We start from the raw sequence: 24,265 nt of genomic DNA, 5'->3' as shown, positions 1-24,265 counted from the left end.
GAAATTGTTATTCTTCGTGAAGAACTTCAAAGGCAGACACAGCTGACCTGGCATCCAGAATGGCCATTTTAATTCAATCTAATGAATATTATGCAGGGAGACATTTGAATGTAAAGTAAGAATTGAATGCATTTTATGTCCTTGTAAAGTTTAAATGTTACATTTTTTTTAAAACTTGGAAAACCTGTTTGTTTAATATGACATTGTCAGTTTGAAAGAAGCAAGCAGATATTTAATGATGGCTTTTAAAGCAATAACAAATGTCTTATTTTTCAGGATAATGATAATCAGGAACAGATAAAACAGTGCAAGTAAATGTTATTTACCTACTAATTTCATTTGCTGGTTTAATCTACTACAACAGGGTATCATTACCTTAGTTATATCTCCCTTTCTATTAATTTCCATTTGATGTTGCAATATTCATTGTGCTTGTCGTGTCATTCCTCAGGGCTGGCAGTATATACTGCATCCCTGTGAAGGACTGTATCTGTGGTGGGATTCCATTGAAAATGAGAAAAAATATTACAAAATATGGTGAGGAGAGCTTATGATATTTTCTGTACAAGAAAAAAAATGAACCCTCAAACCTCTGCAAACATCTTATTAGCCCTTTGAGCTTATTTAGTAAAACTCTGTTATGCTGAAAGAATTTATTTCTATCAGAAAACAAATGAAATAATTTTACATGGGAGGATTTTAGCTTTCACATGTTTCACTGAGAGTGTTGAAGAATTACACAGGTTTCCAAAAGCATGTAGGTTCTAGGTCAGCTTAATTTACCTGGTGTCTCAGGATTTCTGTGTATTAGGTACTGTATTTTACTGGTACTTTCTTTAGGGTAGAACTACATCCTAAAGAAAAGGATCATCCTGAACAAACTGGCAAGTTTGTCATTCAAGAAGCACAAACCTTGTCCCCTGTGCAATTAGGGAACAAGCTCACCAGTGACCCACTAACCCTGCCAGTTCTGCTTCGCTGAGGAGCAACTTGTCAAATGTCACTTTTTTAGCCTGGAAACCAGAACTCTTGAAAGCTCTTTAAGATGGGGAGCTGCTGCAAGGAGATTTGTTTCCTTCAGTAAGAAAACCTGCTGAAAGTCACCACCACGTGGTTACTGGGTCCTAGAAGGCCCTTAGGGCTCCAGTCAGTCCTCATTTAGGGATATTCCTGTCTACTTGAGTAAGGTGGTTGTTCTTTGGCTGATAAATTGTGACAGCATGTTCAGGGATTTTCTTATTGCAATTCATTTATTTCTAAAGAGATTGAGTGTTTTCTCTTTCCGTGAAGAGTCAGGAACACAATAAGCAAGCAGCTTTCCTCCTCCAGCTTTTCTGGAAGGGGAAGACCTGAGGTCTGTGCTGCTGTAGGAGGTGCAGAGCTGCCCTCAGTTCTCTGCTTCAGCCTCCTCCAGCACCTTAGGAATAAAGTAGGAATTACACCTGTTAGCTCCATGATTCTCCCTGACCTCTTTGCCTCAGGTGGTAGCACCAGGCATCCTCTTTCATGATTTAACTATACAGAGGTATTCCATTTGACTGCTTAGTATTAATTTATTTAAATGAGGTCAGTTAACATGTTTGCTTCCAACTCCCATTGAGGAGGACCATTAACACCTCATTCCTAGTAATATATCCTCAAAACTCCGTGCATATCAAGCAATATATGGAAAATGCCTCTGTTTACAGGTCAGCCACTGATAGCTGTTGTTACTGTTCCTAAGTTTCAGGAGGCTGAGAGAAGAATGTGCTCCTGCAGAGAAATCTTTCTAGAATTATTGGAGAAGGATTTTGTGAAATACGTTTCATTTATATTTTTGTATGTGATAAATCAGTGTGTCTGACTGGAACAACGTATTTTGCTCCTTAAGGTATGATCCACTCTGAAAACCTGGCTCAAATAGCTGTGATTCTGGGTTTTGAACTAAACTTAATACTCTCAGCAGAAGTTTTGACAGTGAGGTTTGAAAAAAGTCAGCTAAGGAGTGAGCTTGATCTTCAAGGAAACCACAAATACAAGCAGACGAAACTGTAATGAGCAACCACTGAAGGCCAAGCACCATTTTTAAGCAATTCTCCACCAAAGAATGTGGAATAAAAGAAAACTGAAACTATTTCACCAACCCAGAGCCTATGGACAAGCTCTTAAGGCAAGAGGTTTGTAGAACAAATTCCTGAAGTTGTGGTGTTTATTGCATTTACTGGTAAGCTTGGAAGATTTCTTAATAGGATGGTCAGGAATCAGTCAAACAAAGAAACTATAGCCTGGGAAAAAAAGTACCCCTTTGTTCTCTTTTATTGGTTTGAATTTTCTCCAAGTGAGCAAGTCAAGCAGAACAGGAAGTCTTGAAAGCATTTGTTCTCTTGTTCATCTAAACTTGGCTGCTCTGCAGTGCTGAAATCCCAAATCAGCAGCAGAAGAGGTGAGATTCTAAAACTGTGGATACAGTTTGAATTAAATCCACGTTTCTAAAACTGAATTTCAGTGTTTCTGTGTTAGAAATAAGAGAAGCTTCATGTACCTAGGTTAAAATAGATAGCATCCTTTTGATGATGTTCCTCTCCTCCTAAGCTTTGGATTTATATTGTATTTTCCTTCTTCAAGGATATGGTGCTTTTCAGTTCCCCAGTGTTCTCTAGTATGTTTAGAGCTTTAAAAAGCTGTTGTTTTAGTTCTAACACTCCTCAGCTACCTAGAATAAAAGGAAATTGTTTGGATCCTTTTAAAGAGAGAAAGAGAGAGGGTGAGGGAAGTGTTTGTTCCATGTGTAGGTCCCCCAAATATGTGTTGCTGTGTTTTCTCTCTGGCTTTCCTTAGGAAGTGGAGATGTGCTGGTTCAGATATTCCCTTCAAGTAATTACTTGCTCAGAGATGTTTTTGCATCTTCAAGGGAAGCATAAGAAATATCTCCCTGGTTGGTTGTGTCAGTGTTTGTTTAGAGTAGATTCCTATTTGTCTTCCAGATATCTTCATTTTTGCTGCTCAAGGAGAAGAAATTCAGAGTTTACTTGGAAACCTTACCTTTGTCTCATCAGAGAACATTGATTTTGTTTTACAAGGTATAGAAGGTAAAACAATAGGCACACATTTATGAAATACAAGTATTAATGTTCATGCAGGGTTGAGAAAAAAGAGGGAACACTTACAATGGGAAAAGATCAATGTCAAGAATTCTCTCTGAACATGTTTTAATTTTCAAGGGCCTGTGGTAAGAGTGCAATATCAAACCGGGATGTTTTGCAAAACTAAGTAAACAAAATACTAGGCACATCATAAACATTGCTTGCAAAGTGTAACCTGGAAAAAAATTGTCCCTTATATAATTGATGGAAAGGGAAAAATAAATAATTTTAGTCTGCCCCTGGCATTATACAACTCAAGTGTAATTCATAATTAAGGCTCTGCATTTTCCTTTTATACCCACTGTGTGACTTCTACTTGTACTGTACTATTTCCTTTTAAACTGTATTCATACTTCTGTTTTAACTGCTGTTTGTCTCCTAAATACATAATATTTTGTATTTACAGGGAAATGCTAGTTTGGGTCCTCCATGGTCTCTGTCTTTTCCTTTTAAAGATAAAATAGGAATTGAAGTTAACAGAAATGGAAACAGTTAGTTAAGATTGTTGCCTACAGTGTTACCAAACGGCAAAGGAAGATTTAAGCTGCAGCATTTTGTCTCTCTCTCATGCTCAGCCATTTTGGATTTGAAGTCTTTTCATTTTCTCTATAGATGAGAGAAGCCATTGGAGAGAAAAAGGGAATTGAGGCTCCTGCAGTTCCAATCCAGCTGTTCAGTATCTCCCACTGTAAGTTTTTCATTCAGTGTCCATTGGTGGATAAACAATATTGGTCACATCACATTTTTTAATATATATTCATATGAATTGAGAACAGTGTCTTTGTGTTTATCTGTCCTTTCATAATCTGCTTTAAGACACAACATTGGTTTTAGGTGCTCTCTCCTGGTGAATCAATTCTGAGAGAAGGCCAAAAGCAGGCTTCCATTTCCATGGTAGGACACTCACCACACCATCACTACAGGCATGAAACAGTTTATTTTAGGAATACTTAAGAAACATATAATGAATAAACCTCTTTTATCTATAGATATATTTACTTGGACCATCATATAGGAGGCATTCAGGTCTAGAAGAAGAGTTTGTTGAGGAAAAAAATGTAAAGGTTTACCGACTTCTCAAGAGTTTTTGAATTAGTAGTTGGTTGTTTTTGTTTGTTTTTTTTTTCTTTCCCAGGGGCTTAGGAAAAATTAGGAACTGGCTGTACCCTCATACTCAGTGAAAACAGTCATTCCCTCTTCCATTTTACCAAAAGGTGACATGAACTTACAAGGATCTTTCTGGGTTTTGTGATTAGCTGATGCCTGTTGGAGGCAATGTTGGAAGGAGCAATTGCACAGCTCAGTGCTGTGCTGCTTCCAGTTTAGCTCTCTGGAGCTGTAGGTATGGCAACATGAAGACAACCTCTCGTTCCCCCTTGTCCTCCTCTTGAGAATGGATGCCTGGGAAAGGTAGGAGCAGCCACTGTTGAAACAAAACTCTGCAGTTTGGAATGAACTGAATGTCTGAAGGAGTTTTGTTTATTTTCTCTTCTGTGGTGGCACATAAATGGAAAGGGGTTTGGCAGCACTTATCGCAGCAGAAAGAGCAACACTGTAAAAATTACAAAAGAGGACTTGACAAACATGTAAAGTGGTTTTTAATTTCAGACACCCTGGAGCATGATGCATTTGAAAATTTTTAATTGGGAGCTTGAAGTTTGATAGATTTAATTGCAAAAGATAGTTGAAGTCCTGAGCCCAACGAGTACAAACAAGGATATATAGAGTTGTGAAGCTTTCTTTTAATGTTAGAGAGCCACCATGTGCATAATATGTGCCTTGTTTGTATCATTCATGCCCTGACCCCTCCTTCCACAAGCAACTGAGTTAATCTCTAATTTTCAAAGCCTGTATTTTTGTGTCTCAGCAGCTGTAAAATGCACACATTAAAAGAATATGAGTGGGGGAATTCATTAGCCTCAGACCAGCCCTGTTACTGCAGGAACCATGGAGGGCTGTTTGTCTGACAGGCTGAGAGCAGTCCATGTAAGTACCATGTGTTGTCAGCTGTCAAGTTAAAATCACTCTACTACATCCTGAACAGGGTTAGAGCACATTTCTTCAGAGAAAAAAAAGAGTTTATATCATCTGTCGATTTGGGGTTTTTTTGGGGGTGCTGGTAGCTTTTTTGTCCTTTGTTAGGCTTGCTTTATAAATACATTTATTTCAGTAATCTTTTCACATTAACTCAGATTTTCCAGCAGAGAAATTGCATGTATATGTCATCATCTTATTTAAATGCAGGGTTTAGGTTTTTTTTGATTTGTCTGTTTTTATCACACTGTCACAATGTGTTCAAACACCATTCACCTACACCCCTGTTTACTCACTTAGACAGGTCTACAGAATTAATCAGCTCATCTGTGGGTCAGGAAACATTTAAATGTTTATGTTTCATTTAGAAGGGCTTTTTATTAATATTATTAGGCTCTATCAGTGCCTCTGCTGGTTGAAGCTTGGAGAGCTCAGTGCTGGTGATGGTTGTTCCTACAAACACATCTTACAGGAAAACTTCTCCTTCCTCCTGGACCCTGAAGGTATTGCTGTTTAGAGGAACATTTTTAATTACTCTTTATGATGTTGCAAAACTTCCTTTGGGCTTTGTAGAGCCAATTACAGATAGAGAAGGAATATTATCCAGAAGCCAGGAAGAATGATCACCTTGAGAGCTGAGGTGAGAGTTAGAAATCCTGATGATGTGAACAGAGGGAAGGACAGAGAGGTTTCTTACAGTGTCAGAGACTGTTGGGCCAATTACTACCTGTGTTACCTGCTGGCTGGAGCTTCCAGAGGGTTTCCAGGTGTTGATCCAAGGAAAAAGCTGCTCCAATAGAACTGTTAGAATTGTTTCTATGTTTCTTTGTTTTGCTGGCTCTTCAGTTTTTTACTTTATAATACTTGTTTGATTAAGACCTTAGAGGTTGATTTGGTTTTTGTTTTCCTAAGTTTTATTATCAAATGTCTCTTCTGTTCCAAATATAGTCAGGGTGATACTTGCAAAAACTATTACACTTATATAACAGAGAGAAAGTTAATGATACATTATACTAAATACAAATCTTCCTCCCATTTTCCCAAATAAAAGCAACTGCTACAGTAAAACTTAAAAGTACTACTTAGCCTTGCTTTAGAGTAATCCAGGAGTGAAACATAGGTACCAATATTGTAGCATCTTCTCAATCACAATGGGATGCTGAACTATGTAATTTTGTATATAAATCATTTTCTAATATGTCTGCACTCTGGGAGGGTGTAAGTTTTCTCAAATGGTTTGAAAATAACAATCATATAATATTACCATCTTATTTGTCTCTCTGTTGTGCTTTTCAAAAGATCAGAGCTTTATAATTTGTTGGAAATACCTAAGAATTACACAGATAACTTAATGAAGTTGTTTTGCTCCTCCATTGAGTACAAACATCTTTAGTGTTGAAAGATTATCACTGAAATCCAGGCTTCACTGGGTACAGTCTTAGTACAGTTATTTTGGGTAATATTCCTTTCAAAATGCAATTACTGATGGTACTTTTCTCACAAATAGCTTGAATAGGGCTGGTCCAAATAAGAAACTTTTTTTTTTTTAAGAAATGAGACTGTTTCAGTCTAGACACTCATTAGCTTATGAGGAGTGGGGTGTAGGTTTCATGCTTCTGTAAAGAATTCAAGCCATTGGTGGGGGAATACACAGAAAGAAACAAGTGGAAAGAAGGGAAGCTAAAGTAATTAATTGCTTTGTGTTTATGTGTTTTGCTGTGAAACTACTAAACTAGTTTTGAAAAAAAAAATGTTCACTATGGCATTATATGGTCTTTCATTCATGATTTTGCCATTTTTATTCAAATATGAATTTTGAAAAATTTTCCCTGATTCATTAATTTTCTGTTGTTGTACTGTACTTCTTAGTCTGTAAGTTAATTTTCTTTTAGTTGAGTAGCCCCTGAATGCATGAAAGAATCCATGAAAAAGAACTGAGTGGCTGGTAATGGAAGGAAACAGAATTTGTCTTCCAGTCAACTGAATGCTGAAAAATGCAGCAGAATTCTCTAAAATTTTACTTTATTTGGTGGAGCAATTGGTCCATTGTTTTTCCTTTTAATTCTGATATTCCATTTAATTTTCTGTAGTTTCACTAGAAGTAATCAACTTCTGTTAAAGCTGCTGTTAAGAAGAAGTAGGTTAAGGATTTAGTTCAGATTATATATATACCTATTTGATGTATTTTATGCCCATGAGGAAACAAGAGCTCAGGTTTCAGCAATGCTGTCTCAAGATACTACAGACTTTGAAAGTCACCACTTTGTAAGACAGGTGTATTCTGGAACTGCTGGGTTCCAGAATACTCTGAGGAGATGAGATCTGAAGACACAATAGAGATGATGTCTTGTAGACGTTTCTTGGGTTTTTTTTGTATTTTACCCTTAAAAATTTCCTCTTTTAATTGTAAAAGCTCTTCCTCTCATCTCACTTTACTGCCCTCTCACACTGATGCAGAAAATTTTGTCATCTTAATGACAACTTGAGGCCATTTTTTTAAGCTGTAGAGAGTTCTATTTTTTAAGCTGATAAGAGTTCTAGCTTCATACCTTATAAATAGCTATCAAACCCTGGCCTTTAGGCACTTATTATCTACTGGTGACATTTTCTTATATCAGTGGGCTATTTTCAGTGTCATACCTGGTTACTGCATATTATTTCATTATTTTGGCAGTGATGCTATAGCAGGAAGGATGTTTTCTTGCTCTCTAGTCCATCTCAAAGCAAAGTGGCAGTTACTCAAGCAGAAAGCTGATGTTTCTGATTTCCCAGCTTCTTATCTTTGATAAACTGGCACTAGAGGTGTTTGGGGACCTTGAACACCGGTGTGTTTCTGACCTTTCCTGTAGATCATTCCTGTAGGAATGGCAGGAGATTAAGACTGAACTTCCTAAGGTATGGTTGAAAAATTCAGAAAAGCTTATCTTGGGTTTTTGTTATGTTTGTCATTACTAGGATTAATCATATCCACTCATACTATTTATATCTTTATGTTCCTTCAAGTAGTCAAGATCAAAGCCATTTCTAATCATTAAACAGCCAACATACGTATATCTCCAAAGCATGCAGAAAGGAATGCAAATTTGAAAGAAAACAAATCCTAAAAGAGCAGTTCTGCAAAACTGTGCTTCCCACACATTCCAGTTTGATTGATTGTCACTTAATATTTTATTAAGTAGCAAAGTCTAATCCCCCTTGTGAGACCTCTTAGTCCCCTCTCCCTCTGCTCCTCCTTCAGAATATATAACATTTAAATTCATCTCTCTCTGGTGAATAAAGCTATTTTTAACCTGTTTTCAGTACTAATCTCACTTAACCTGGTTTTAGTATTCATGGGGCAAAACAATGTAGTTTACGAATTATGAGATTTTTGCAGCTAGAATGGGAAGGCAGTAATTGATTCCTGTACTCCAATTAACTATTACTGATGAAAATATACATCACATAAAAAGAGTGGTGCAGTGTGTGAAATACAGACCATGCCTTTCTTGCCAAATATGGCACAAAACTCCAAGGGCACAGGTCAAAGCAGTTCACCTGGGTTTATACTAACTGTCTGCTTCACCTTTGGGCAAAGGGTATTGGGGTGTTATCATTATTCCCATGGTCATAGTGAATATTCTATAAATGCCTTTTTATCCTGTTAGCTGAATGGGAAGAGGGGATCAAATATCTGGGCATTTGGGGCTTTGAGTCTATATGATTTATGGAATTTGCTCTGTGTAAACTCAGGATGACCGTGGTACATTTCAAAAAAGTTTCAAAAATTAAGATACATTTATCTTAAAACTATCGAATGTTATTTTTATTTTGAGACAGAATGTGGTTTATACAAAGAGATGTTTTCAGTGTGAGAGAATAAACCTTTTCCTTTGAATACTAAAACTGAAAAGAAAGTTACAGTGTGCAAAGCCTGTGCTGATGCAGTTCTGTTTGTTGTCCCAACAGTTCTTTCTGAACAGGGTCCCTTTTGGTGACAACATGAGAAAATAGAAGAGCCAAAAATTACCAAAAGCTTAAATTTAATCATTTGAGGAAAAGGCTGTAGATGGTGGAAGCTTTCAGAAAACCACTCGTTTGAATCCCAGGAAGGTGTTGTCAGTGGTGTTCTGTTTCTGGCATTACTTGAGCAGAACAAAGGAAGCTGCCAAGTGGCACTGTGGCTAGCTGTTCTTTGAAGTGTTTAATGACTTTTAATTAAAAATATCATGAAGGTAGCTGTCAAGTTGTGAAGTAGCTACACAAATGCACTGAAATGCTTATACTGAAACAAACAAAAAGGTGTTATTTCAGAGCTCCAGATTTAATCAGTGCTTTTTGCCATAAAAATATGCATTTGAACATAAAAGAAAAATTTGATCTGGCTCTTATGATTCTGCATATACTGACTTTCACCACTTAATCCTGGGTTCAGCCTTACTAGGCTGAATTTTGTAACATGAGCACTGAATCTCGAATCAGGACGAGGATGGCCAAGAGAGTTAGTCTGGACAGGCCAGTTTTGAGGGGTTTCCAACCAAAGAACATAAACAGTGGCATGTGCTACTCAGCATGAGTTCTGAACTCAAAGGGGTTTGGTTGTCCCCTGTCAGCAGCCAAGGATGACACAACCATTCCCTCACCCCCTGTTCCCGGCTGGGTGACGGAAGAAGAGAAGAGAAGAGAAAAACAAAGCAAGAAAACTCACATGTCAGGGAAAGGGGAATTAAAAAGCAAAATGAAAACACAGGTAACTTCCACCTCCCACAAGCAGGTTGATGTCCAGCCAATCTCTGAGCTGTAGTGACTTTGGAAAGACCCCCAACCACCCTGGTGTGACTGCTGAGCATGACAGTCCATGGCAGGGACTTCCCCTCTGGCCCTCCTGGGTCAGCTGTCCTGGCTGGGCCCCCTCCTGCCTCTTGTCCATCTGTCCAAAAATACACGTGTCACATACAGAATTGTGCAAACAGCACATGAAAGTAAAAGATACAATCACAAAGATTTATTCTGGAATTTCTGGGTTATTTTTTTTTTTTAGCTATTCTTGAGGAATACATATTTCTTCCTCAATAGGTAATTGGCCAGTGTTCTGGAATTTTTTCAATCAGTATTTGCCTAAATAAGAAAACCACATTAAGACAAAGCATTCCATTGAAATCAAGGCAGTATTTGGCATTCAGCCATTTTATAGCCATACTCTCAGCTACAGATGCTATTGTTCAGTCAGATTGTGAATACTATTAGGTGTGGGTAAATGGGATTTGTTCTCATTTTAAAACTTGCCAGAAAGTTAACACAAATGAACTGCAGTGAACTGCATCTGAGCTCAATTAAATGGAGTTTATTGTATTAAAAGAACTGGATGGTTTGGATATTACCAGTCATATCTGTAGACAAAACCTAAGCTTTTGATATTGTTTGCTAAGTTTTCAAAGGCACATTTTCTATCAGACAACAAACATTCTTTGTGATGTCGACCCTGTTTTCACTCACTACAATATTTGCACTCTTATATTTTCTCTCTTTCAAAGAAAGTCAACTCTATCAAAATCCAAGTCCTCTCTTCAGTTTCTGTTTCCATTTGCTCTTTTTCAAATGAACAATGAAAATTTCTTTTCTTCTCAGTCTTTGAACTATGAGGCAAAGGCGCAGGTAGGAGATTATACATATAATGGTGTTTTGTTTCCTCAAGAGTTGGCTGAAACAGAAGCATTTTGGACATGGTGAGAAACGAGAACTTACAGAAGAAACCACTACAGCAAATAGTATTTTACTTTTACTTTAATAACTTTCACATTTCTTGGAATTAATATAAAATAAAATGACTAGGAATATCTTAATTCAGAGATGGAAATGTATATATTGACTGAGTAGCAGAAAAATTACGTACAGATCTTCTCTACTTAAGGTCTGTTGAATTAATGCACTTGTAGGGCTTTACATTTCTAATAGCTTTTTTTAGTCCTCTGAAGAGATGCATTTTTTAAACCAATGCTTTTGGATGGTTCATATGTGTTAATGCAGAATAATTCAGTGAAATGTGAATCCTACACCAGCACTCAGGTTGAACTGAGAGTTCTGTGAGGTGTAGGACAAGATAGTCTCTGTTTTTCAGTATAAATGAAACCATTTTAGCACAAACCTCCATCTTTTCATCAGAAAACTTGTTATCATGTTGCTCACAAAGTTTAACAAGTTGCTGTAGTTGCTGACAGGGTAACTTCTGGAAGTGCCAGACCAGGTTTTAACAATGTTCTTTTATTCCAAGGAATTTGTCCCTTACAAATCACCAGGCTTCCTTTGTACTTCTTAAACCAACTCCTCCTTTTCCTGGGGAGCCTTTTTGCAATTCACTGGTTACTGTGTAACCTAAACTATGTTAAGAGTAAACCTATAATTTCCCCCATCACATGAGAACTCTCATATACGCATTTGACATGACATAGATATTTCCCATTATACAAATTAAGGTAAGCTTCTCACTTGCTGCATTTTTTTTAAATAAAATTTTGTAGCAATTTCTTGCTGCTACTCTGAGCTACAGTTTCATGTATTGTAATGATATATCATTGGTGTGATCGAGAAGAGTTTTTCTTTAACTTTATTGCAAAGTAATTTGATTTCCACACTGCTTTTCTTTTCCCTGTAGTCTTTTTGAAAATATTAAAAGATATTAAAAGCTTCATTTTATTTTTTTTGTTTTTAACTGAGAGGTTTTCTTAGCTTATATCTTGCATTAAAAATTGTTCAAAAATTATTTTTTCTAATTTAAAATGATGTTTTTTACATTTCAATTTTACTATGTGCAGTGGCACTTCATTATTTGGTTATGATTTTAATTTTAAGTTATAAATTGTTGTGAGAATTTTCACACCACATAGTGAATGCCAGATATCAGCCTCAGCTTAGTAAATATCCCTCTGTGTTTCAGAAGTGAGGAGATACTTTTCAAACACTTTTGACTTCTCAAAGTGTGCTGTGGAAGCCACAGGAACCACAGAGCCTTCTTCTGTCCCTTCCATTTTTCTTTTTCATTTGCAATATTAGTTTGTTTAATTTGACAAGTTCTAATGACCAAAATGTGATGCTGAAAGGCTGAATAATAGCCCAGCTGATTTTTGTCCTTTCTGGAAGAGAAATGTGCCAGAGACAAGCTGTCCTCTCTGGCAATCTTATTAGAGAGATTGAGAAACGAATGGAGCTATTAGAAAAACCCAGTTAGGATGTATATGTGAGGAATTATGGCTCTGCCCACGGGGGTGAAAAGCAATGACTCCATTTAGATTTTCAGAATTATGGTTTCTAGAAATGTCGCAGAGGAGTAAAGAACTTTCCATCTCCATCGTTCATCACGTAATTGGCTGAGCCACTGTCAGGGTTCACACGACTCCCAGTGTTGGCGTCATTAGTCTCAAACTTCCAAGACAAAGATAAGACTTCTGCTATGACATATAATCAAAAAGATATTACTTTTTAAAGATAAATAGTTCATTCTGTTCTCTGATCTGGATCTAATAAACTAAGATCAAAAGAAAGCCATTTTTTGCTAGTTTATGAAATGCTACTTTTGGAACAGGAGTCAAAGCTTATTCTGTCTCTTCAGTGCTGCAATTCTCCAAACTGGCCCTTTAGCAAAGATTATCAGTTGTTCTTATTTCATGATTATGTTTTAGAATTATTGATTTCTGATAAAAGAACTGTTCACCTGCTGTCAAAAAATTCAGTACAATTTGTTTTTAGAGTGCTCTGACTTCCTGACAAAGTCCTCATGTTTTATATATATATATATAATGTAAATATTCTTTGTAATTGAACAAAATAGACAAATAAATGGATAAAAAGGCTTAAATTCCAGTACCTTTTTGGTTGTTTTACATCCTGATAGGACTGCAGGGTGGAGTTTTTATTGTGATATTTTTTCCCTTTACTGCGCTAATAGTTTTACTTAGCTGCTTTTTTTTTTATTTCTTATGGGGTTTTTTTTGTTTGCTTCTTTTTTATGTACTGTATTCATTAATCAGTAAATAAAAGATGTACAAGTAACTTAAAATGAATTAGTGTGTTAAATCTTAAAACAAGTATATTCAAAAAGGAAACGACTCAGTGGGTTTAATAGCTATTGGGTTAGGTTTAATGAATGTGATTTATTTTCAGTGTTGTTGAAATAGTTCTTTTCATAATGGCTAACTGATAAGAAAGATTATCATTCCACCAGGATAGTGATGACTAGTGTATAACCAAGATGGTTCCAGTACTTTCACATTTCTGCTTGAGGGCTCAGCTGCAATTTCAACCATGTTTTCAGGCTAATTCCACCTTTCTGATTTTTCTGTGCATCAGCTGTGTCTTTACTGTCAAACACTGATAGAGGCATAGTTAACAAGTTAATACTTGGCCAAAAGATTTGGCTGTGGCTGAAAGATTTGTATCATCCAGTTTTAAGCTTTGTCTTGCTCGTTTGTGGGTTTAGCTCCCAGTATTGCATTTAAATAGTTTTCTGGGATCTCTGCCTCGTACTATAAATGAAAGTGAGCCCTGCACCTGCTGTTCTGAGTGTTCCTATGAGCTGTCGTTGCATTATTTGCAAGTTACTGGAATATAAAAGATATGTAGGGCATGAGGCAGGAACTACTGGTTGCAAAAGTACATAAGTTTAAATACGTTTTGAGCCTCCATTCTTTTTGTTCAGAAAGAAACAATCAATCTCAGTTAATACTGCATCACTTGTTTATCTTTTGTACCTTATGTAAAAGACCTCTTTTAGCTTCTGTTTCATCATTTGATGCTGATTCCACTTTTTTCTTCTGCTCTGATTCTTTCCAATGTTACTTACAAGGCATGTTATTACAGATAAACACCATAATTAGTGGGTAAATGATAAGGCTTAATTTTATTCTGAGCCCACAGGGCCCGAATTAGAGAATATTTGAAGAATGCTGACAAATTTCCCATTTTTCAAATGTCATTTTGTTGAATAATGAAAGGAAACATTAGGGAGGCCAACAATAGAAATTATTATAGTTCATTGTATAGTTTGTAATAATCTTTGTAGTTAGTCTGCAACACTAGATTTTGAAGTTCATTGAGTGCTCTTCTTCTGATTACTTTATATTTTATGTCTAACTTAACTCTTGTTGGTAGGCTAACCAGAGTTGCTTTTGAAGAAGGTAGGGATGCTTATAGTATCAGAAAAAATATTGCAATATTTAATATATTTTAAGTTTACAATTGCTATTTTAATTTATTTACTTTCATACAGTGAGTTTCAATTCTGGTTTTTATTTAGTTTTGGATTTAGTAAGAAGATAACTGTCCCAAGACAAACATTCTCATGGATACAGTAGAGTATTTTAAATGGTATATTGCTACAGTAAGGAACGAAAGGACAACTTCAGTTTGACTCTGGTGGGTAAGTATTCTTCAGCTTGTTTTCAGATTTTCAACAGGTTTTAGTAGCAAAATTTATGAAATTCATACAACTGCTGTTGAATATATTGGTTTAGAAGGACAGGATGGCAATTAAACTTAGATGATTGTTGATTATAATAGAGTTAAGTTGTTATAGCAACTGGAGCTCTCATCTTTCCACTGTGCACAGAAAAGCACATACTAAAGAAAATAAAGGGAAGAAGACCTATCTTTTCCTTTCTCCCAATAGTCTGCAACATAATTAACATAATTGATATTCAGAATTTTTCCTTTTGCAGTTTCTAGTACTTAAACATTACTATGCAAATACAATTAATTCTGCAATGATCAGACTTAATTCACTGAAATAATTCCATTTTTCTAGTTAATACTGGATTTAAGCTCTCTATCATCTTAACCATTTAATTAAAAATATGTAATAATTTCAGTCCTTTTACAATTTATAGGAACATTAGGTTTGTTATTTTTCCTTCCTTTTCAAGAGTTAAGGAGGTGTAGTGCTGTACTCAGTCATACTGTTGTTAAAAATGGGTATCTTCTGCTGATTAGAAACCATAGTAGTGCAATGAGTCCATGGCAGTTATTGGGAAAATTTGAGGCACGAATATTTTCTGTGTGTTCAATGTATTGGATTGGATTAAAAGGTATTAAAAATGCAAGTCCAAGGCTTCTGTTCCAATTTATGCCAGCTGATTCTTTTGAGTGCTGTGGTGCTTTTCATCAGTTTATGGGTGTTTACGGAAAAGTTTCATAATCAGCTGGCAACACTTTGAATGCTCTATGTGTGTGTGAAACAATTGAAAATTAGGAAATCTTAAATTTATTTCCTGTTCTGCCCCTGATCTGAGATGGTAGCTAAGTTAGAGAGGAGGAAAAGCCTTGATTCACTATCCATGGAAACCTTGGATCCTGCAACATGTGTGTCCCCTTTTTTGGCTTTTTTTTTTTTTTTTTTTTTTTTTTTTTATCCCTGCAGACAACAGAACCCTGCTGCTGGATTGTCCCTGATTTACTGCCAATCCTCTTGACCTGTCCAAAATTAAAAGAACACAGCTGTATGTGGAATAACAAGTTTTTAATAACATTTTCATAGAGACGTTTCTGAACTACTCCTTTCCTTGAATGAATGACACAATGGAATAGTACCAATTTCCTTCTCAGTTGGTCATCAGAAAATGGGAATGCTGGAGTCTGTTGGGCACAGGAAATTGTGTTTGGACTTCTGCCTTCATTAGGTTAAAAGAACAGGAACTTTTATTCTTCATTTTATATCAACTGCAAAAAAAAAAAGTGTTGTTTTAAATTTAGAGGTCAAGAGAAATTAGTTTGATGTAAATGAATTGAAAAGCACTCAGGGTTTTGATTTTCTTAATAACTCCCAATTATTTGTTTTGAATATGTTTGCCATTTCTAAAGAGAACAATTTGAGGCTAGATAGAGCTGTTGAGAACTGAAATGTCATCTAATAGTTTTAATTACTTGCTCAGGATCCTTTCAAAGGTAGTTTGAAAGAAAATGAACACACGCTCTCCATTAAAACAGATGAGGTTTAAACGTCTCCAAATAATGTCTAATTTCAAGTTGCAGAGTTTATGCAAAAAAGTGAATGGCCCTTTTTGTGGAACCAGCTCTGGCAAAGGTAAGCTGTGCCATTTGCAATACCTGGCAGCAGAGGAGTAGTTAAGTCTGACCATTAGAAACCCTTATCATTAGAGTTTGCTGTTTAGCTATAAAAATTTGCTCAGGGCTAAAAATTAGGCTCAGCAATTCCAAACATATGAGGCTTTAAATTACTATTAAAATGTACACAAAAAGCAAGTTTACTTACAAATCCATTACATCTACATCGATAGTTCTCTTCTAGTTCAATATTTTATATGCTATGAGCTGAGTGTTCTGAAAGTAGGTAGGAAATGTTTCTGGTCACTGGGTTAGAGCCTATTTTTCTATCTCCTCCAAGTTTTTTTTCAGATCTTTTATGGAGCCTTTAAATTACATCTGTGCAAAGTTAAAGTATTTTATTTCCTCAGATTTAACTTTATGGTTTTCATTTTTATTAACTTTCATTTTCTTGAAGTATGATATCCTCATCCAAGGCCATCTGCTTCTTTTCCTACTCTTTTTGCAAGAACTTCTCTGGTTTGGGCAGCTTGCCTTCTGCTGACCAGAGGGTGAAATGATAGAGTTGTCCTGGTTTGACTGGATCCCCAAGCCAAATCCCTTTGTAGTGCAGGTGTGTCTCTTTAGCAGGTGCAGCTTTGTTCAGCTTCACTTTGTAGCCACAGCGTTATTTTGTAAAAAAATCTTTCCAAAATACAATATTTTCGAATCTCAGAGACGGGAATGAAGTGAAATGCAAGGAAAGATTTAGAGCTGTAACAGTACGTAGGAAAACAGCTTCTGTGTTTCAAAGGATTTTGGTGTTTCACAGTGAGAGTGATTGGTTGGAACTCAAATTGCAGAAATTCCCTGAGCAAGAATTTCTCCACTGGCTGTTGGAAGACTGCAGGCCTGGGAAATGCAGGATCTTGTCAGGCTGCCAGTTTGGCAGCTAAAATGAGCCAAGCTTGTAACCTCACAGGGATCCATGTAGGTCTCAATAACTTCTGAGCCAGCAGAGTCCCACAGTCCTTGAGCCTGCATCCCTCTGCCACTCATGACAGGTTCTGCTGCTAAATTCCTGCTGCTCCTCGGAGCTAAACATTTTATGTATTATTTAAATTTAGTACAGTGAGAGGGAAAGTTTCAAAATAAAGGACACCCACCTCTCCTTTGAAGTGCAGATTAGGCAGGACACATTGTGATGGCCATCTGTAGAAGTAGGATTTCACCTCTGCTTTTTCTTTTTGGAAACTGGAATAGTCACCTGTACAAACTGTCTCTGAAATAAATCAGGTCCCACACAGCACAAAATCATCCTGCTTGCCATCTTTCTAGTACTGAGATTTAAATATCTGGATGTTGCAGATTTATAGATTTCTCAATGTTACAAATAATTATTTTAATTAATCTCATTTAATTAAACATCTGACAACACTATAGCTGTCAAAATATATAAAAGATGCTATATTACAGGCAGTATCCACATTTAATCCCACAGTATTTCCCTTTGGAATTTTGGGTGTGCACCCACTTGGCTCTTATCTCAGTCCTGTCAGCACCAGCTTCTATGGCTCTACTTTTGTACCTCAGCAAGTATTAGAGGTAGATTAAAGAAAGTACTTCAAATAATTAAATAAAAAATAAATAAAATAATAAATAATTTAAAAAGCACTTCAAGTTTTATTTGCAGTCTTTGGCCCTGAATAGGATAACGTAAACATTTATCATCAATATTATAATATACCTTCAATCTTCCAGACAATACTTGGGATTTCATATGGCCAGAGCTTTTCTGTTGAATGGGCAGAAACTTCTTCAGTGCAGGTGTCACCCTGTGTCACTGTGTCAGCACAGTTTGGGTGGGTTCACAGAGATGTACAGCTCTCATCTGGTTCTGATGTGAGAGTTCACATCCTTTCAGGGCCATTTTCAGTGAGGCATTGCAACAACTGCATTTGATATTTCACTTGACTGCTTTATTAACACTTTTTCAGCCTTATCGACATCAAGAAAATACATGGAAAAGTCCTTAGTTCTCTCACTGTGATCAGAAAAAATAAGGAGCATTCTGCTTTACAAAGGAGACAACAATTAGCTGGCTGTGTAGGCTGGAAATGGTGAGCTCCTTTCTTTCTCCTGCTTTGATGAACCAAAAGAAAACATACTGTATTGTGGGTTTAAAGTCATTTCAATTCAGAGAGAATTCTCAGTAGTTCTCACAATTATCCAAGTTATCTGAGGCTATAGTTATTCCCTAAAGCTCGGAAGGTGTCTGGGGCAGTGTTTTTCACAAATGCAGACCCTGAAGAGTTCATTTATCTCCAGCTTTTTGACTTGCAAAAGTAGCTTTGAGAGTTGTATCCCAGTTTACGAGCTGCAGAAATGCTGCACTGTGTACTGCATGGTTTCTTAGATGACTTGAAATAATGGCTGGTTATTTTTTTGGGTTTGAGATGAACTAGAGACAAACCCATCCATTTTCATGTCTTTTTCAGATGATTAAATTCAATCCTGAGATGTAGATTTACTTGGTGCTTGAAGGGATAATCCACCCTTGCCCTCATCCCAGGTGTTTTTGGGCACAGTTGAACAAGTTAGTGAAGGCAGAGGTCACAATTTTCTATTGACATTCCTTTTTCATTTCCAGGTAACATTAAGAAAACAATCTCTGGTGAAATTGCTCTTTTTTGTCATCTCAAATAAGTTACTTCTTTTCTTTAAAGCCTTTGGTTAAATTTAGTGCAGATGCCCATTGAAGTGTAGAAAACAGACCATGTATTCTAATTGGGAATTTTGTACAGAGCTGCAAAAGTTCAGATAAAGGGAAGAGAGAGAGAGAGAGCAATTAACCTCAGCTTGTTCTGTAGAAGACACTGAGACCGAAGGAATGGAATCGGTTTGGTATTTTTAGACTGATTTGATATTTTCAAAATTGTAAGCATGCTAACTAAAAATCTGATGGACATTTAACAGAGTTTCATTAATGTCTTATTTTGGAGTAGTGCTAATTGAGTACACAATTTTTTCTTCTACGGGCCTTAATTGATTTTGTTCTGGAATGCTGTAAAATCTGAAGAGCCCCGATGTATTTCATGTTTTTGACTATTTGAGAATGAGACATGCTTGTTGACTATGCTCTCTATGGGGTAGCAAACCAGAAATAATTAGCCTCCAGAAAATGAATTCTGAGAAATATATTTTTTTTACATACTTTTCAAAGTAGAGTTTACAGTCTAGTTGTTATATCTTTCCAATCAGAACATAAATACTCCATAGTAATTTATGTATAACTTTTTAGTTTCAGTATTCTTTCTGATCAACCAGAAAAACTGGTGCAGGTCCACCAAATTAATTACCTGCCTTCACATCAGCCAAGCCTCCTTTCATATCATCCCTAAGGAGCTGCACCAGCCTCATCTTGATCTCCCTTAACTGAGAAGGAGACTCAGATTTGGGGGTTAAATCCCTGCCTTGATTTCTGTCACATCTATACACTCGTCTTACACAAAGGACAATCTACTTTAAATTTTCCATATGTCCCATTGCAGGAAATGCAAATCCTTATGGAAATTCAACAAAAAGAACCAATGGAAAGGAAGGAAAGATAGCTGGCTTTTGTCTTTTCCTGGGACATATTTCACTATAGAGTTGGTTAAATGTGACCATTATTTACTTCTGTGCAGACTTTCATTTTCCTTTTCTTCTGTATATTCATGAATTTATCTTCTCTTCCCACCTTGATATAATACATCGTTTTTCTTAACAACTGAGGCCTTTCAAATATTGTCTATTTTCTTTTCCCCACAGGGAATTAAAAATCCTATGGATTCATAACTAACCAGAGTAGATACATAAAAGTCTATTTGATTTTCATGTATTTTAATAATTCCAAATATCTCAAGCATATTATGGAAGAAGAAAAAAAATAATCTGCAGGATTTTTCAAAAGGTAAGGAGAGTAATATTGTCACTGAAGTAGGTAGAGGCCTGATAGATTTAATAATGTTGAATGTGAGGCAGTTATGCTTTATTTTTTTTATATCTCTACTGTAATCTGTGTTAAAAGAAAGTGTTCCCAGCATGCAGGGGAAAAAAAAACAAAACAACAAACTTTCCCCATTAAATGCTTCACTACATTATTTAAAACTCATTATTTGTAAATAAACTTTAGAGAATCTCCTTGACAGGATATAATTTATGTTGTTTTCAATTTTATTCTCTGAAAACAACATAAATTCTCAACTAATTATCAAACAGGCTAATTTATGGCCCTTTTTTTTCCTTCAGTACCAATAAGTTTAAGTATTGTTTTAAAACTATTTGTCATACTAAGATCCTGATTCTGCACAGGATTAAACACAGAAGTAGTGGTTCATACAATCAGTTTTAAAATCTGATGCTTGGAAGAGATGTAAAGATGACCATGACTTCTTTACTAGGCTGAGTGCTCCAGTCCCAGTCACCATGCCTGTAACAGGCTTTAGCTTCTCTGTCTTGAGGTGTTTCCAAAAATTTTGCATTTTGGAACTATTAATAGTTTGCTTTTGTTCTGATAATATAAAAAATCAGTTTTTAGGTGTGTAAGATCGGCATCGTTAAAAGGAGTAGTTAGCTGAGTGTCAGAGGTGTACTCTAATCAAAGGTACTGGGATATTTAAGACAGAGTTTCTTAAAGGATTCTTTTCTAATATTTATTATTTTATCTACTCTGTGTTAAAGATCCCTCCTTGTGGTGATGTCAACCATGAACTTCTCGTTAACCACAATTAGTCCAACAGCACATTATACCTGCAATGACTTCTCAGCAATTAATGAAATAGTCATTGGCAAAGTCCAGCACAGGAGCTGTAGATCCTGAGTTCATAATTTCATCTTGACTGCTTGATTGTGCACCCCTCAGTGAGCCAGGATCCTTTAAGATCTGGTTAAGGAGTTATTTGCTTTATGAAGTCCTTAAGCACGTGTGTAACCACTCACTGAGTAGATGAGCTGTTCTATCTTGGTCTCTCTGACCTTGGTACTCTGTCACAGAAATGTAATAAAAAAAACCTGCAGTGAAAGTGGAATAGTTCAAGTAATACAAAAGAAGAATCTGAAGCCTCATCTTGCTATATTGGCCCTGCTTTGCCATCTCACTGCACTGTTCATAAGCAACAATATCATCCCACAGATTACCAACAGTCAGTTAAAAATGGTGTTTCTATTAAGGAGTTGGGAATAAAGTAGAACATTAAAATTTAAAAATCCAGTATTAGAGTATTACAGTTTTATTCAGTCAAGCTTGGCTTATTTTATACACCAAGTAAATGATTGCAAGTTAGATACCAAGACAGTTTTCTTTATCCTATTTAATTATGGCTTGATTAATATTTGATGCAGGGCTTGCAGAAAAAGGGTTTTTTTTTCCTTAAAGCAGTAGAAACAAATTTTGGATAATATAGGAGTTTAATCTCCTATCAATCAACAAAATATAATCCTCCTTGTTAGTGGGTTATTCTGCCCTTTATTGTACCAGTGACAGTCTTTATACTAATATATCTAATATCTACATTGACCAGAGCAGAAATTACTGCTTGCACCCTGCAATTTGTAATCCACTCTACCCAAGTCCTCATCAATTATTTTTACTGCAAAATGTAGTGCCAGTGATAGGTATTTTATCTTAGTGCTGCATTCCCACTGCCTGCGGACTGCTGCTTTGAAGACTCTTAAAAGCCTCTCTATTTAATAGCAGTAGCCAGTGCATCTGCTCTCAAATTTGTTCCCACTTGCTCACATTCTGTTTTTCACAATAAACTTTCATACAGAGATAGCAAACACATTTTGTTTAGTACCAATTTATTTCATAGTGAACCGTTCTCAAATTCTTAGTGAGACTGTGTCAAAATGCGGATTTCACAAAAAAAAACTGTGCACAATGTGAAAAACTAATATTTTCCTTTAAATGAATGTAACAGAATTTTCTGTAATTAAATGCTTTTAGGGAATATGGTGACTATTTTTCATATCAGTGACTTTGTCACAGAATGGTTTCTTTCTGAAATCCCTACTCTGTGAGAACTTCCCACCAAAGAAATAAAAGTACAGCAGTGGACAATCATGACCCATGTCATAAACATTTAATCACCCCATTTTCACAGGAAAAGCTCCCCTAACAGGCTGCAATAAATTGTTTGTGTACGTGGTGACTTATAAATATGTTAAAGCCAATGTACATTTGGGAAAAAAGAATCTGTTTTGAGACTAATTATATTACAAACATTGGTGAGACATTGCTTAAATCTCTGCGATTTCTTCATGAAGTTGTTTGAGAGACTTGACTGTATATTTCTTTTTCTATCTGTTAAATTATCTGTAACTGTCTGTAGTCATGAATCTCTTGTATGATTTTGAATGGGAAGAATTTTCAGGGATTGTGCTGAGCTGTATCGTCTGTCTCATATTTGTGCAGGTTAATCCAGAATCCTCTTTTCAGGGCTGGATCTCCACCCATTGGCTGGATGAGGGAAATGGAATAGGTTTTGGCTGGTCCCTTGCTTTTCTTATTTTATAGAGAGTAGGAAATCAAAGAACATTACAAGTTCTCTCTTGCCACCAATATACTGCCCTTGGCCACAACTAATCCAACATCTAGTTTGATGTACTATAGAAACCAGACAAATAAACCTCTTTTATATTAAAGTCTTTGTGCCTCTTCTTTTTTTTGATGGAAACTACAAATTCTGAGGTTTGCTTTTTGACAAATCTGATTCCTTTAATTCAGAAAGATATTCTTTTTGTTTTTCATATTTATCTGTGTCCATGCTTCTATTCGGAGTGTGGATTTCTTAAAACTCACGTCTCATACATGTTTCCTTAAAAATAAACTTTGAGCATGGACAGTAAGTGAACTCATTCCATTTATAGACTCTGGAGGTTTGTGTTTGTTCTGGAAGATTTAATATTTGGCTGTTGAGTATTGGTAAGAGTGCAGTGGCTGGGTGGTGCCATCTAATCCAGGTCTGTGTTTCCCAGTGGCTGCATTACAGACTCTACATTCTGCATAAATCCCACCTTCTTATGTCACTGTTCTTTTGGTAAGTGAAAACTTGAGCAGCCTTTGCATCTGAAGACCTTGTTGGCTTTCTTTTTTTTCCTTCTTTTCCATATGTTTGTCAGAGCTTTTTGTATTCCAGCGTCTGCCTTCTGATCACACACTGTTTGTGCTTCAAATAGGGAGCTGACCTTATTCAAGGTTGCAGACAATACCTGGCATATGGTAGCTACATCACGGTTTGTTACCACCCTCAGCTCTGCCAAAGCACCCAGAAATCATTTGGGTATTGACCAACACAGGTGAGGTGGTGTCAGGAAGATTACTTTTCTATCTAGGGATGTGTCAGCTGTTAGATTTGCTTGACCACTCTGTTTTGTGACTTATATGAATGTGGTAATGGCACAAATTAAAAGGAAAGAAATCTTTAGGAGAGATGAGTTTTGAAGACTGGATAGCTCTTCTCCTGATTATGTAGGTCGGTCCTTTTGTAGATGCAGCATGAGATGTAGCTTCAGTAAAAATGTAACTCCTTTTATCCCTAAACAGCACATGATAAAACCGTGACATCTCACCTTTTTTCTTTTTATGGACTTGAAGCATTTACAGGGCTTCAAATCTCCATTGAGGATATTTTATCTATTTTGTCTTTCAGATGTTGTTATCTCACCAGATATGTGATGTAATGCAGAGCTGGCTTTGACTTGGTTTTCTTGAGGCTGGGTTTTTTTGATGAGGTTTTCTTGATAGGAACTAAATCTGGGTTCAGCAAAAAGTTTGTTGGATTTTCAATATCAATATCATTAGAAGAAGTTAGGTCAGAATAATGTGTAATGGGAGAGGAGTAGGGTCAGGAACTATGAGAAAAAGAATGCAAAGATGGAAGAGAATAGTTTGGAAGCCAAAGCATGAAACAATGTGTGAAGGAGAAATTTTATTTTATCCTTTATAAGAGGAAATTAATAATGTGGTGCTGTTATAAGAAAGAAATAATCTTTATATAAAAATCCTGATATGAAAGGTGCTGGAAGAAGCCACTTGTAGCAAATTGCAGATTTTTATT

The 24,265-nt window shown here is 36.1% G+C and overlaps 1 long non-coding RNA gene across 1 annotated transcript in view; it reads left to right on the top strand.

Annotated features, from left to right (window-relative positions):
* Nucleotides 1–2,989: 2,989 nt before the first annotated feature.
* Nucleotides 2,990–24,265, top strand: part of LOC113994804 — a 42,418-nt gene continuing 21,142 nt past the window's right edge. The window contains exons 1-7 of the long non-coding RNA XR_005562992.1: nucleotides 2,990–3,068; nucleotides 3,735–3,810; nucleotides 4,993–5,108; nucleotides 5,550–5,659; nucleotides 14,425–14,547; nucleotides 18,164–18,286; nucleotides 19,977–20,118. This is a non-coding gene — a long non-coding RNA (uncharacterized LOC113994804). The remainder of the gene's footprint in view (nucleotides 3,069–3,734; nucleotides 3,811–4,992; nucleotides 5,109–5,549; nucleotides 5,660–14,424; nucleotides 14,548–18,163; nucleotides 18,287–19,976; nucleotides 20,119–24,265) is intronic.

This window comes from Pipra filicauda, unplaced genomic scaffold, assembly GCF_003945595.2.
Source record: "Pipra filicauda isolate LSUMZ 115617 unplaced genomic scaffold, ASM394559v2 scaffold178_size1475342_pilon, whole genome shotgun sequence".
NCBI classification, from domain to species: Eukaryota; Metazoa; Chordata; class Aves; order Passeriformes; family Pipridae; genus Pipra; species Pipra filicauda.
This window is presented reverse-complemented; position numbering and strand designations above follow the sequence as displayed.